Source organism: Oncorhynchus masou, chromosome 8, assembly GCF_036934945.1.
Source record: "Oncorhynchus masou masou isolate Uvic2021 chromosome 8, UVic_Omas_1.1, whole genome shotgun sequence".
Lineage (NCBI taxonomy): Eukaryota > Metazoa > Chordata > Actinopteri > Salmoniformes > Salmonidae > Oncorhynchus > Oncorhynchus masou.
Window position 1 is genome coordinate 14058993 of NC_088219.1, and position 14081 is coordinate 14073073.

General features: G+C 39.4%; 1 pseudogene; it reads right to left on the bottom strand.

Moving 5' to 3' along the window:
• Positions 1-1645: 1645 nt before the first annotated feature.
• On the bottom strand, positions 1646-6610 carry LOC135543868 (four and a half LIM domains protein 1-like; annotated as a pseudogene).
• Positions 6611-14081: the final 7471 nt, after the last annotated feature.

Sequence of the window (14081 nt, forward strand, 5' to 3'; positions counted from 1 at the left end):
CCCAATCAGAGACAATGACTAACATCCCTCTGATTGAGAACCATATCAGGCCAAACACAGAAACCGACAAACTAGACACACAACATAGAATACTCACTCAGATCACACCCTGACCAAACAAAACATATAAACATACAAAGCAAACTATGGTCAGGGTGTGACAATGACATTAAGATTACAATGACATTGAGTTGGAAATGAATATACTAAACAGAGAACTGAGTTCGACATATATTTTATATCATATGAAGCATACACCCCCACCCCAAAAAAAAAAAATAGTGTAAAACCGCTGTCTTGGATTCAACTAACATTTTTGTTTAATCACAAATAAACGTACAAATACTGAAAAACTTGGTCAACATCATTAAAGTGAAGTTAAAGGATAATTTTTTAAAGTCTATGATATAAATGGTCAAATGACTTACCAAATAATTAGGTGCCTGCAACAGGCAGATGATCCTGGTATATAGTCACTTAATGGATGGTGCTATTAACCACTTTATCTATTCCTAAATGGATGGGTGAGACCTGTAGTGTTCTGGTGTCAGTGAGACCTGTAGTGTTCTGGTGTCAGTGAGACCTGTAGTGTTCTGGTGTCAGTGAGACCTGTAGTGTTCTGGTGTCAGTGAGACCTGTAGTGTTCTGGTGTCAGTGAGACCTGTAGTGTTCTGGTGTCAGTGAGACCTGTAGTGTTCTGGTTTCAGTGAGACCTGTAGTGTTCTGGTGTCAGTGAGACCTGTAGTGTTCTAGTGTCAGTGAGACCTGTAGTGTTCTGGTGTCAGTGAGACCTGTAGTGTTCTGGTGTCAGTGAGACCTGTAGTGTTCTGGTGTCAGTGAGACCTGTAGTGTTCTGGTGTCAGTGAGACCTGTAGTGTTCTAGTGTCAGAGAAACCTGAATTCGTCTACACACACCTTGAAACCCCATATATGACTGTGGCTCCACCCCCTCACTTCTTACCTCTGTTTTACATGGTGTGCCAGTGAATCCGCCTGTAGGCTGGGTGTAAGATCTCTTCCCAGATTACTGCTCTTTCCAACCTTGAAATGAATGCATGTTTGTTACATTTTCAATCTCTTAGTTTTGATGTCATACACACTGTAAAGTGAAATGTCTGTTACTGGATTGATTAGGCAGCTGTCCATGGTGCTGATGATGAGCATCTGAATCTCATGTTGTTTTTTATGAAAATAAAAGTATATACTGAGCCCAATATATGACAATGCAATTTAAGTACAACTATCATGATGACAAAAGAAAAGCAGAGTCCTCCGCAATGTTTTGTGGAAATAATATATTATTTTATTCCTGATAAACCCACACAAATGCCATTCCCGTCACAATAGTCATTATAAGTAATCGCTATGGGACATTGTCTTTCCCTTTAAGACCTTTGAATGGACAGTTACAGTTGTGATGTACCCCAGGGTTGAAATGTCTCCTATTGACTATGACCCCAATCTTAACAAAGATACTTGAATACCCCACTGAATCAACTGATTCTAACCCAAATATATGTATCCCACACTATCGCTGTAAAATTAAATGTAAAACAATTGCTTTCAGCGTTACAACCTGACACACTGGCATAGTAGGCCCACTGTGTCACGTTCGTCATAAGTAGGAGACCAAGGCGCAGCGTGATAAGAATACATTCTTTTTTATTTACACGAAGAACAATAAACAAACTAACAAAACAACAAGACAACAATAAACAGCTGCCTCTGATTGGGAACCAATCTAGGCAACCATAGACATATAAACCCCTAGACATACAAAAAACCCTAGACATCACAAAAAATACACAAACCACCCTCGTCACACCCTGACCTAACCAAAATAATAAAGAAAACAAAGATAACTAAGGTCAGGGCGTGACAGTACCTCCCCCCAAAGGTGCGGACTCCCGGCCGCAAACCTAAACCTATATGGGAGGGTCTGGGTGGGCATCTAACCTCGCGGCGGCTCTGGTTATGGACACCGCCCCCCTTCTTTACACGGAGTCCTCGCCGTAGGCCCCGGGCTGGGGACCCTCGCTGCGTGGATCATCGCCGGATGTTCCGGACTGGGACCGTCGCCGGATGTTCCGGACTGGGGCCCGTCGCCGGAGGTTCCGGACTGGGGCCCGTCGCCGGAGGTTCCGGACTGGGGCCCGTCGCCGGAGGTTCCGGACTGGGGCCCGTCGCCGGAGGCTCCGGACTGGGGCCCGTCGCCGGAGGTTCCGGACTGGGGCCCGTCGCCGGACGCTCCGGACTGGGGCCCGTCGCCGGACGCTCCGGACTGGGGCCCGTCGCCGGACGCTCCGGACTGGGGCCCGTCGCCGGACGCTCCGGACTGGGTACCGTCGCCGGACGCTCCGGACTGGGTACCGTCGCCGGACGCTCCGGACTGGGTACCGTCGCCGGACGCTCCGGACTGGGTACCGTCGCCGGACGCTCCGGACTGGGTACCGTCGCCGGACACTCCGGACTGGGTACTGTCGCCGGACACTCCGGACTGGGTACTGTCGCCGGACGCTCTGGACTGCTGAGGCGCACTATAGGCCTGGTGCATGGTGCCGGCACTGGTGGTACCGGGCGGGGACACACACCTCAGGACACGTACCTCGAATATCGCCGTTCCGCTTTCGCTGCCTCTAACTCCTACTTAGGACGCCGATACTCCCCCGGCTGTGTCCAGGGTCCTGCTCCATCTAATATCTCCTCCGAGGTCCATCTCCCCATTAAGTGCTGTTCCTCCTTTTCACGCTGCTTGGTCCTTGTTTGGTGGGTTATTCTGTCACGTTCGTCATAACGAGGAGACCAAGGCGCAGCGTGATAAGAATACATTCTTCTTTATTTACACGATGAAGACTAAAAAAACTAAGAAAACGAACGTGAAGCTACAAGACACGATTGCTGACAGGCAACTACACATAGACAATAACCCATGAAATACCCAAGGAATATGGCTACCTAAATATGGTCCCCAATCAGAGTCAACGATAAACAGCTGCCTCTGATTGGGAACCAATCTAGGCAACCATAGACATATAAACACCTAGATATACAACAACCCCTAGATAATACAAAAACTACACAAACCACCCTCGTCACTCCCTGACCTAACCAAAATAATAAAGATAACTAAGGTCAGGGCATGACACACTGTTTCTGTTCCAAGTTCACCTCAGAGCTTCTTGGCACATTCTGAGTAGAAGATATCCCTTGAGTTGGACAAAATGCACTTGTTAGCCACGCTCAGGGAACACTTCTTGCAGTTGAAGCAGTACTCATGCTGCCCTCGTAATTCACCACATTGGTGGCTTTGCCGAAACCTGAAGGACAGAGAATAAACAACAAACAATTACTAATGTGTACAATCGTTCAATAGTGGAATTTGTTTGTGTGTGTGTTTGTTTTGACCTGTAATGGGGTTCTGGCAGCCGCTGCCTTTCTTGGCTACAGTAGTCTTGTAGCAGTTCACACAGAAAGCCTTTTCCTCATGGGAGGTAAAGCGGGTCCCAGCCAGTGGCTTTTGACAGGAGCTGCAGACAAAACACTCCGAGTGCCATGGCTGCTCTTGGTAGTTCACTCCCCCTGTGGTGAGGGCCTAGATACGGGGCAGGAGAGAGTCAAGTCAAATTTAGAGAGGAATCCATATTAGGGCAGTGTGTTTTGCGCAACCATTTGATATGCCTGGATTTGAACTTTTATTTACACTAAACAAAAATATAAATGCAACGTGTAAAGTGTTGGTCCCATGTTTCATGAACTGAAATAAAAAATCCCAGAAATGTTCCATACACACAAAAAGGCTGTTTTTTCCAGCATCTTCACAAGGTCCTTTGCTCTTTGTTCTTTGATTGATTTACACTTTTCGCACCAAAGTACGTTCATCTCTTGGAGACAAAACGCATCTCCTTCCTGAGCGTTATGACGACTGCGTGGTCCCATGGTGTTTATACTTCCGTACTATTGTTTGTACAGATTAATGTGGTACCTTCAGGCGTTTGGAAATTGCTCCCAGGGATGAACCAGACTTCTGGAGGTCTACAATTTTTTTTCTGAGGTTTTGGCTGATTTCTTTTGATTTTCTATGATGTCAAGCAAAGAGTCACTGGGTTTGAAGGTAGGTATTGAAATACATCCACAGGTACACCTCCAATTGACTCAAATTATGTCAATTAGCCTGTCAGAAGCTTCTAAAGCCATGACATCATTTTCTGGAATATTCCATGCTGTTTAAAGGCACAGTCAATTTAGTGTATGTAAACGTCTGACCCACTCTGGAATTGTGATACAGTGAGTTATAAGTGAAATAATCGATGTAGATGTCTTAACTGACTTGCCAAAACTATAGTTTGTTAACAAGAAAGTTGTGGAGTGGTTGAAAAACAAGTTTTAATGACTCCAACCTATGTGTATGTAAACTTCCGACTCCAACTGTAATTGCAAAAGGGTTTTCTAATGATCAATTAGCCTTTTAAAATTATAAACTTGGATTAGCAAACACAACGTGCCATTTAAACACAGGAGTGATGATTACTGATAGTGGGCCTCTAAACGCCTATGTAGATATTCAATTTTTAAAAAATCTGCCATTTCCAGCTACAATAGTCCTTTTGTCACGACTTCCGCCGAAGTTGGCTCACCTGCCTGTTCTGGCGGTGCTCGGCGGTCGTCGTCACCGTCCTACTACCCGCCCGATCCCTTTTTCGTTTGTCTGTTTGTTTTGTCTTATTAGTTTCACCTGTGTTCTGTTGTACGGCTTAATGAGCTTCCCTATTTTAAGTACGTGTACCCGCCCTTGTTTTGTGTGGGATTGTCTTTATGTTACGTGTGTGCGTTTTAGGTAGAGGTGTATATATTTTCGGAATTTGGCACCCTGTGTTTTTGGGTAGTCACTTTGTTGTCCGCGCCCTGTGTTGTTGGGCTTATCATTTTTGAGTGCCGTATTAAAGAGCACTTTTCACAACTGGAACTCTGCGCCTGATTCCTTCACCCAAATAGTCCCTCGTAACACCTTTACAACATTAACGTCTACAATGTATTTCTGATCAATTTTATGTTATTTTAATGGGGGGGAAATTGCTTATCTTTCAACAACAAGGACCCCAAACTTTTGAACGGTAGTGTACATAAAATTATATTTGTGTTTGTAGATCAATGTACTTCTGCCAGATTACTTTTATTAAGTTTCTGCGCTAAAGACCATTGCGCTAATTTTTTTCCCATTGAATAATATTCAAAACGTCAAAAAAAAAGTTCAAAAACTTACAAGGCTACTTGCTGAGAAACAGCGCATCTCTTGCATACCGTAAACAGGATGTCATTTATAGGGCAGAACAACCGATTTCTAACCAACCACTTTGGTCCAATTGGCTTATTTAAAATGGACATCCATCAATTATATCAAAGGATTTTGATCCTGTTGAAAAAAATCTAATCTTTACGGAACCTGATTACAGCTGACACAGATCCTGGCAAACTTCTTCTCATGGCAAAGGTTACAGTAGATGTCCGTGCCTTTGGTCAGGAAGCTTTGAGAGCGGATGTTGTTGTTTTTTACAGTCGAAACAGGTGAAGCAGTCCTCGTGCCAAACGCCGCCTTTTATACTCCACATTCTCGGAGCCTTTAGTAAAGAAAAATATTCACATTAGTCTCAAGGAAGGTTTAAAGGGGCAATCTGCAATTAGTACGTCCATTTTTGGACTTTTAAATTGATTATGTATACCCATTGATTCTTGAAGAATAGAACTTATAAATGCCTCATGCCTCAGTCATTCCCCATCAGAACCCAAAATATAAGCTTGTTTTACTCAATTGGTTGTAAACATTATAATTGTAAACAAACACTGTATACCCTCAAAACATCCATTTTATGGATGGTCAATCCTTCCATCCTAAATTATGTCTAATTTGAAAGTGGTTACATTTCTCCAGCTCCATTCATCAGCTATTTACCAACACAGTGGCAGAGTGCCTCTTTGTTATTGTTTGAACAGTAGATTGCCCCTTTAATGGAACTTAACTGTAATTTATGAAGAAAGTGTTTACTAATTATGTCTAAGTTCACATAATGGAGAGTGTCTATAAAATGAAGCGTACAGTGGGTGTAAATATCACTTGCTGAATTTCATGTTAACTCATATCAGTGACAGTGAGTCTTAGCCCATAGTGCCCCCTACCGGCTAGAATGGATTTGTAGCAGGTGTGACAATGAGGGGCATCCTCTCGGGAGCTACACTTCCCACATATGATGCCGTCCTCCTTAGCACTGAAAGACTCCTTGGCTAGCGACTTGTAGCACTTGTAGCAGCGAAAGCAGTCTGCGTGCCAATAGGGGCCCTTATGTTGCAGCTCCTAAAGGAAGGAAGGAAGGAAGGTAGGTAACTGTTTTCTTCCTCAGATGCTTGGTAGACATTGTGCACTCATAAACACATCTCGACAGTCAGTCATGAAAACACACACCTTGGAGTCGATGCCAATAGGGTGGCGGTACTCAGGTCAGGTGTTGGCACAGAACTGGTCATGGCATCGGACACAAACAGGCTTCTCCTCCTGTGTAACGTACTTCTTCCCACTTAGGTCTTCCCGGCACTATTTGCAGTTCATACTGTCAGTCATGACAGCAGCAGCAGGGCAGCAAACACCTGAAAAACACACAGGTGTGTGTATATATATATATATATATATATATATATATATATATATATATGAGCCGCTGCTCTGTTTATAACAAGTGGTATTTTTCAGGAACCATTGTCTGAATATAATGGTGTAGGTCTAAACTTTATGTCCTGCAGGGTACAACAATACAATTGAAAGCTATTGGATGTGGTGGTGTACTGTATGTGTTTAGAGAACACTTGCATTACTTCTCATTGCCACAGAGGGGCAGTGTAATTCTAGGCTGCATCACATCCGGCTGTGATTGGGTGTCCCATATGTCAGCGCACAATTGGCCCAGTGTCATTCGGGATTTGCCGGAGAAGGCCGTCATTATAAATAAGAATTTGTTCTTAACTGATTTGCCTAGTTAAATAAAGGTTAAATCATATTTTACAAAATCAAGTTCTAGCCAAAGCCACATACACTATATCCAGAGATGGCCATGTTTTAGAACAGCTGCCATGTTAGCGCCTTCATTCTAAAAACATTTTGGTGATGTAACAATACTAGAGCGCTTCCGACAGGTCACTATGAAACGACCCACTGTAAACACGCAAAACAGAGCAGCGAATTTAACAGACGTTTTTATTGATTAGCATTCAGGATCATGTGTATCCAAGTCGGTACTGTGTTGTGGTCTCAATAAATGGCATATTTGCTTTCACTGGACATCTTCATAGGTTTTGAAAACTATTAGAAATAAACAGCACAATGGGGAAGTGTAATCGATCACTTAGCAACCGCTATGGAGGAGAAAGTGACGCTCTCAGAACGTTCAGATAGAAACCGAACCAACTCTCTATATATACACACTGTGTTCAAACCAATAGGAACACTGTCCTAATATTGAGTTGCACCCCATTTGCCCTCAGAACAGCCTCAATTGGTCAGGCATGGACTCTACAAAGCGTCAAATTTCTGTTCCACAGGGATGCTGACCCATGTTGACGCCAATGCTTTCCACAGTTGTGTCAAATTGGCTGGATGTCCTTTGGGTGGTGGACCATTATTGATACACAGGGGAAACTGTTGAGCCTAAAAACCCAGCAGAGTTGCAGTTCTTGCAATTCTTGACACACTCAAACCGGTGCCCCTGGCACCTACTACCATACCCGTTCAAAGGCACTTAAATATTTTGTCTTGCCCATTCCCCCTCTGAATGGCACACATACACAATCCATCTCAATTGTCTCAAGGCTTAAAAATCCATCTTTAACCTGTCTCCTCCCCTTCATCTACACTGATTTGAAGTGGATTTAACAAGTGAGCTAGTTAGTTCTAGTCGTGTAGCTCCAACGATATGAGGGGATGAAAAGGAACTGTGAACAAACAGAGACTAAACACTATTCAATCCCAATCTGTGTCTGGGCATAAACAAGAACACATTGTGAGTTACCAGGGAAAACATGCTGTAATATTTACTGAGGTGTTGATAAAATGCTATTTGTTCCATAACTTTTAACTTTCCTGTTGTGTTCGTTTCATGTTAATTCATTCTGTGTTCCCGGTCCAAAATGACCGCCCCATTATAGCTGATTATAAATCCATAATAATACATGTATTATCACCTAATGTTGTGTTAATCTTTTAATCAGCTTAAATTATTGTGAACATTACAAGTTTTGAACTTCTATTTGCTATTTATGGCCTGTGGGCCTTATTGACCTGAGCTCATACAACTCGTTTTTGAGTTTAAAAAAAGCATAATATATGGATTATTTTTACTATGACAAATACTCAGATGAAACTTATTGTGCTATTTATCACAGACTACTTTGTGTCAAAGTTTAACAAGGACTCTATCCTCACCAGTGTCATGATCAAAGATATGATCAAGAGCCTCACACACAGTATATTGTTTGGTCATTTTGCTGCCACAGAATTAATTGTGAGCAAGGCCTCAAAAAAGCTTCATATACCAGAGCTGCGATTATTTGTGAGAATGCCAACAGGTGTGGTTCCCGAGGGGGAAAGATTCTATTCTATTCTATTCTATAATTTTGCAGGCCCAATTTTTCAGTTTTTGATTTGTTAAAAAAGTTTGAAATATCCAATAAATGTCGTTCCACTTCATGATTGTGTCCCACTTGTTGTTGATTCTTCACAAAAAATACAGTTTTATATCTTTATGTTTGAAGCCTGAAATGTGGCAAAAGGTCGCAAAGTTCAAGGGGGCCGAATACTTTCGCAAGGCACTGTATATACTGTACTCTATCATCTACTGCATCCTTATGTAATACATGTATCACTAGCCACTTTAACTATGCCACTTTGTTTACATACTCATCTCATATGTATATACTGTACTCGATACCATCTACTGTATTTTGCCTATGCTGCTCTGCACCATCACTCATTCATATCTTTATGTACATATTCTTTATCCCCTTACACTGTGTATAAGAAATTAGTTTTGGAATTGTTAGTTAGATTACTTGTTGGTTATTACTGCATTGTCGGAACTGGAAACACAAGCATTTCGCTACACTCGCATTAACATCTGCTAACCATGTGTATGTGACAAATAAAATTTGATTTGATTTGACTTGCCGATATCTGAACAAGAGAGCCTCATCGAAATTGCAACAAGCGGTTCTGTGAAAATTTAATTTAGTCAGAAGCCACTGACAGCTTTCTGGATTGGGTTGCGCTCAGAGTATCCTGCCTTGGCAAATGGCGCTGTTAAGACACTGATGCCCTTTGCAACCACGTACCTATGTGAGAGTGGATTGTCGGCCCTCACGAGCATGAAAACTAAATACAGGCACAGACTGTGTGTGGAAAATGATTTAAGACTGAGACTCTCTCCAATACAACCCAACACTGCAGAGTTATGTGCATCCTTTCAAGCACATCCTTCTCATTAACCTGTGTTGAGTTATTCACAATTTTCGATGAACAAATAAGGTTTTATATGTAAGATGGTTAAATAAAGAGCAAAGTTAATGATTATTATTATATTATTATTTGTGCTCTGGTCCTATAAGAGCTCTTTGTCACTTCCCACGGATTGTGACAAAAACTCACATTCATTATTATGTTTAATAAATGTATCTTATAGTGTGTGTGGCAGGCTTACAATGATGGCAAAAAACAACATTTGAGAGTGCGCTGACCCTGGTGCTAGAGGGGTACGCAGCTGGAGGTTGAATGTTTGAAGTGGTACGGGACTATAAAAAGTTTGGGAACCACTGCTGTAGATCACAAATAGATGGAAAATAAATATTAGATTGTAGTGTTAGGATTAAAGAACATAAATATTAGATTGTAGGGTTTGGACTAAAGAACATAAATATTAGATTGTAGCGTTAGGATTAAAGAACATAAATATTAGATTGTAGCGTTAGGATTAAAGAACGTACATTTTAGATTGTAGGATTAGGATTAAAGAACGTACATCTTAGATTGTAGAGTTAGGATTAAAGAACATATATCTTAGATTGTAGGGTGTCACGTTCTGACCTTAGTTCCTTTGTTATGTCTTTGTTTTAGTATGGTCAGGGCGTGAGTTGGGTGGGTTGTCTATGTTCGTTTTTCTATCATTTGGGATTTCTGTGTTCGGCCTAGTATGGTTCTCAATCAGAGGCAGCTGTCAATCGTTGTCCCTGATTGAGAATCATACTTAGGTAGCCTGGTTTCACGTTCATTGTTTTGTTCCAGTGTTCTGTTGTGTTTTGATTAAACATTATGGACACTTACCACACTTCTCGCTACTCCACCTCAGAAGAGGAGGACGAGATCCATTACATAGGGTTAGGATTAAAGATAAATATTAGATTGTAGGGTTAGGATTAAAGATAAATATTAGATTGTAGGGTTAGGATTAAAGATAAATATTAGATTGTAGGGTTAGGATTAAATAACATAAATATTGGATTGTAGGGTTAGGATTAAAGATAAATATTAGATTGTAGGGTTAGGATTAAAGAACATAAATATTAGATTGTAGGGTTAGGATTAAAGAACATAAATATTAGATTGTAGGGTTAGGATTAAAGAACATAAATATTAGATTGTAGGGTTAGGATTAAAGAACATAAATATTAGATTGTAGGGTTAGGATTAAAGAACATAAATATTAGATTGTAGGGTTAGGATTAAAGATAAATATTAGATTGTAGGGTTAGGATTAAAGAACATAAATATTAGATTGTAGCGTTAGGATTAAAGAACGTACATCTTAGATTGTAGGATTAGGATTAAAGAACATAAATATTAGATTGTAGGGTTAGGATTAAATAACATAAATATTAGATTGTAGAATTAGGATTAAAGAACATATATATTAGATTGTAGGGTGTCAGTTCTGATTAAAGAATGTCTTTGTTTTAGTATGGTCAGGGTTTGGGTGGGTTGTCTATGTTCGATAATCATTTGGGATTTCTGTGTTCGGCCTAGATTGTTCTCAATCAGAGGCAGCTGTAATCGTTGTCCCTGATTGAGAACATAAATATTAGATTGTTTTGTTCCAGTGTTCTGTTGTGTTTTGATTAAACATTATGGACACTTACCACACTTCTCGCTATCCACCTTAGATCCATTACATAGGGTTAGGATTAAAGATAAATAAATATTAGATTGTAAATATTAGATTAGGGTTAGATTAAAGAACATAAATATTAGATTGTAGGGTTAGGATTAAAGAACATAAATATTAGATTGTAGGGTTAGGATTAAAGATAAATATTAGATTGTTTAGGATTAAAGACACATATTAGTTGTTAGTTAGGATTAAAGAACATAAATATTAGATTGTGGGTTGTCTATTGTTCGTTTTTAAAGATAAATATTAGATTGTAGGGTTAGGATTAAAGAACATAAATATTAGATTCTCAATTAGGATTAAATAACATAAATATTAGATTGTAGGGTTAGGATTAAAGAACATAAATATTAGATTGTAGCGTTAGGATTAAAGAACGTTCATCTTTTGTTCCAGGATTAGGATTAAAGAACATAAATATTAGATTGTAAGGATTAAATAACATAAATATTAGATTGGAGGATTAAAGATAAATATTAGATTGTAGGGTTAGGATTAAAGAACATAAATATTAGATTGTAGCGTTAGATTAAAGAATTACATCTTAGATTGGGTTAGGATTAAAGAACATAAATATTAGATTGTAGGGTTAGGATTAAATAACATAAATATTAGATTGTAGAATTAGGATTAAAGAACATATATCTTAGATTGTAGGGTTCAGGACCTTAGTTCCTTTGTTATGTCTTTGTTTTAGTATGGTCAGGGCGTGAGTTGTAGGTTGTCTATGTTCGTTTTTCTATCATTTGGGATTTCTGTAGATATGGTTCTCAATCAGAGGCAGCTTCAATCGTTGTCCCTGATTAAATCAACTTAGGTATGGTTTCACGATTGTTTTGTTCCAGTGTTCTGTTGTGTTTTGATTAAACATTATGGACACTTACCACATTAGATCCACCTCAGAAGCGTCCATTACATAGGGTTAGGATTAAAGATAAATATTAGATTGTAGGGTTAGGATTAAAGATAAATATTAGATTGTAGGGTTAGGATTAAAGAACATAAATATTAGATTGTAGGGTTAGGATTAAAGAACATAAATATTAGATTGTAGGGTTAGGATTAAAGATAAATATTAGATTGTAGGGTTAGGATTAAAGACACATATTAGATTGTTGCGTTAGGATTAAAGAACATAAATATTAGATTGTAGGGTTAGGATTAAATAACATAAATATTAGATTGTAGCGTTAGGATTAAAGATAAATATTAGATTGTAGGGTTAGGATTAAAGAACATAAATATTAGATTGTAGGGTTAGGATTAAATAACATAAATATTAGATTGTAGGGTTAGGATTAAAGAACATAAATATTAGATTGTAGCGTTAGGATTAAAGAACGTACATCTTAGATTGTAGGATTAGGATTAAAGAACATAAATATTAGATTGTAGGGTTAGGATTAAATAACATAAATATTAGATTGTAGAGTTAGGATTAAAGAACATATATCTTAGATTGTAGGGTGTCACGTTCTGACCTTAGTTCCTTTGTTATGTCTTTGTTTTAGTATGGTCAGGGCGTGAGTTGGGTGGGTTGTCTATGTTCGTTTTTCTATCATTTGGGATTTCTGTGTTCGGCCTAGTATGGTTCTCAATCAGAGGCAGCTGTCAATTGTTGTCCCTGATTGAGAATCATACTTAGGTAGCCTGGTTTCACGTTCATTGTTTTGTTCCAGTGTTCTGTTGTGTTGTGTTTTGATTAAACATTATGGACACTTACCACACTTCTCGCTACTCCACCTCAGAAGAGGAGGACGAGATCCATTACATAGGGTTAGGATTAAAGATAAATATTAGATTGTAGGGTTAGGATTAAAGATAAATATTAGATTGTAGGGTTAGGATTAAATAACATAAATATTGGATTGTAGGGTTAGGACTAAAGATAAATATTAGATTGTAGGGTTAGGATTATTGTAGGGTTAGGATTAAATAACATAAATATTAGATTGTAGCGTTAGGATTAAAGATAAATATTAGATTGTAGGGTTAGGATTAAAGAACATAAATATTAGATTGTAGGGTTAGGATTAAAGAACATAAATATTAGATTGTAGGGTTAGGATTAAAGAACATAAATATTAGATTGTAGGGTTAGGATTAAAGAAAAATACATAAAACCCACATGACAACCCAAACAACCGAGACTGATTATAGCCGACATAAATACATCCATAAATACATCTCTTAATACATCCAGCTGTTCTTGTGCGTGTACTTGGAGTGAGGGTGTGGGAACAGCCTGTGTGTTTGTGCAGTGGGGTGTATTCGTGAAGGAATGCCTGTTATAAGTGTTTGCGAGATCTGGACTGTTGCCAGCTCTTTGACAGACCCAGTGAGCGGACTGTTTCCTCCCTTTGGACCTCCTCTGTGAAGTAGAAGAGGTACTGAGGATCCACAAGACTATTACCCATTACAATGTGTAGGGTTATTCCATTGTTGTTGAGAGAAATATACACTTTTAATATGACAAAATTCATATACTGTATACAAACACTTACAATAGGAGGACCCTTGGTGTCTGAAAAATGTACATTATTTCAAAGAGCTTGTTGTTGTCAGTGCAGTATAAAGCCATCAGAACCAAGGAATTGTCTGCCACTGCCTCAGACAAAAATAGCATGGCTCTTTTCACTGCCTTGGCGTACACACACACACACACACACACACACACACACGACTACTTCCTGAATGCACAAACCAAATTGGAGATCATTCATGTTACATGTTCTTTCTACCTTTGTTTCCCAACATCTCCTTATCTCCTGTAGCAACCTGTGAAAGACTCAAACATTATGCACACAAACAAACAAAACAAAACATTAGGGGCTGGGACCACAGAACGTTTCCAAAATCTCATTTATCTCCTCCAGAGTTTAT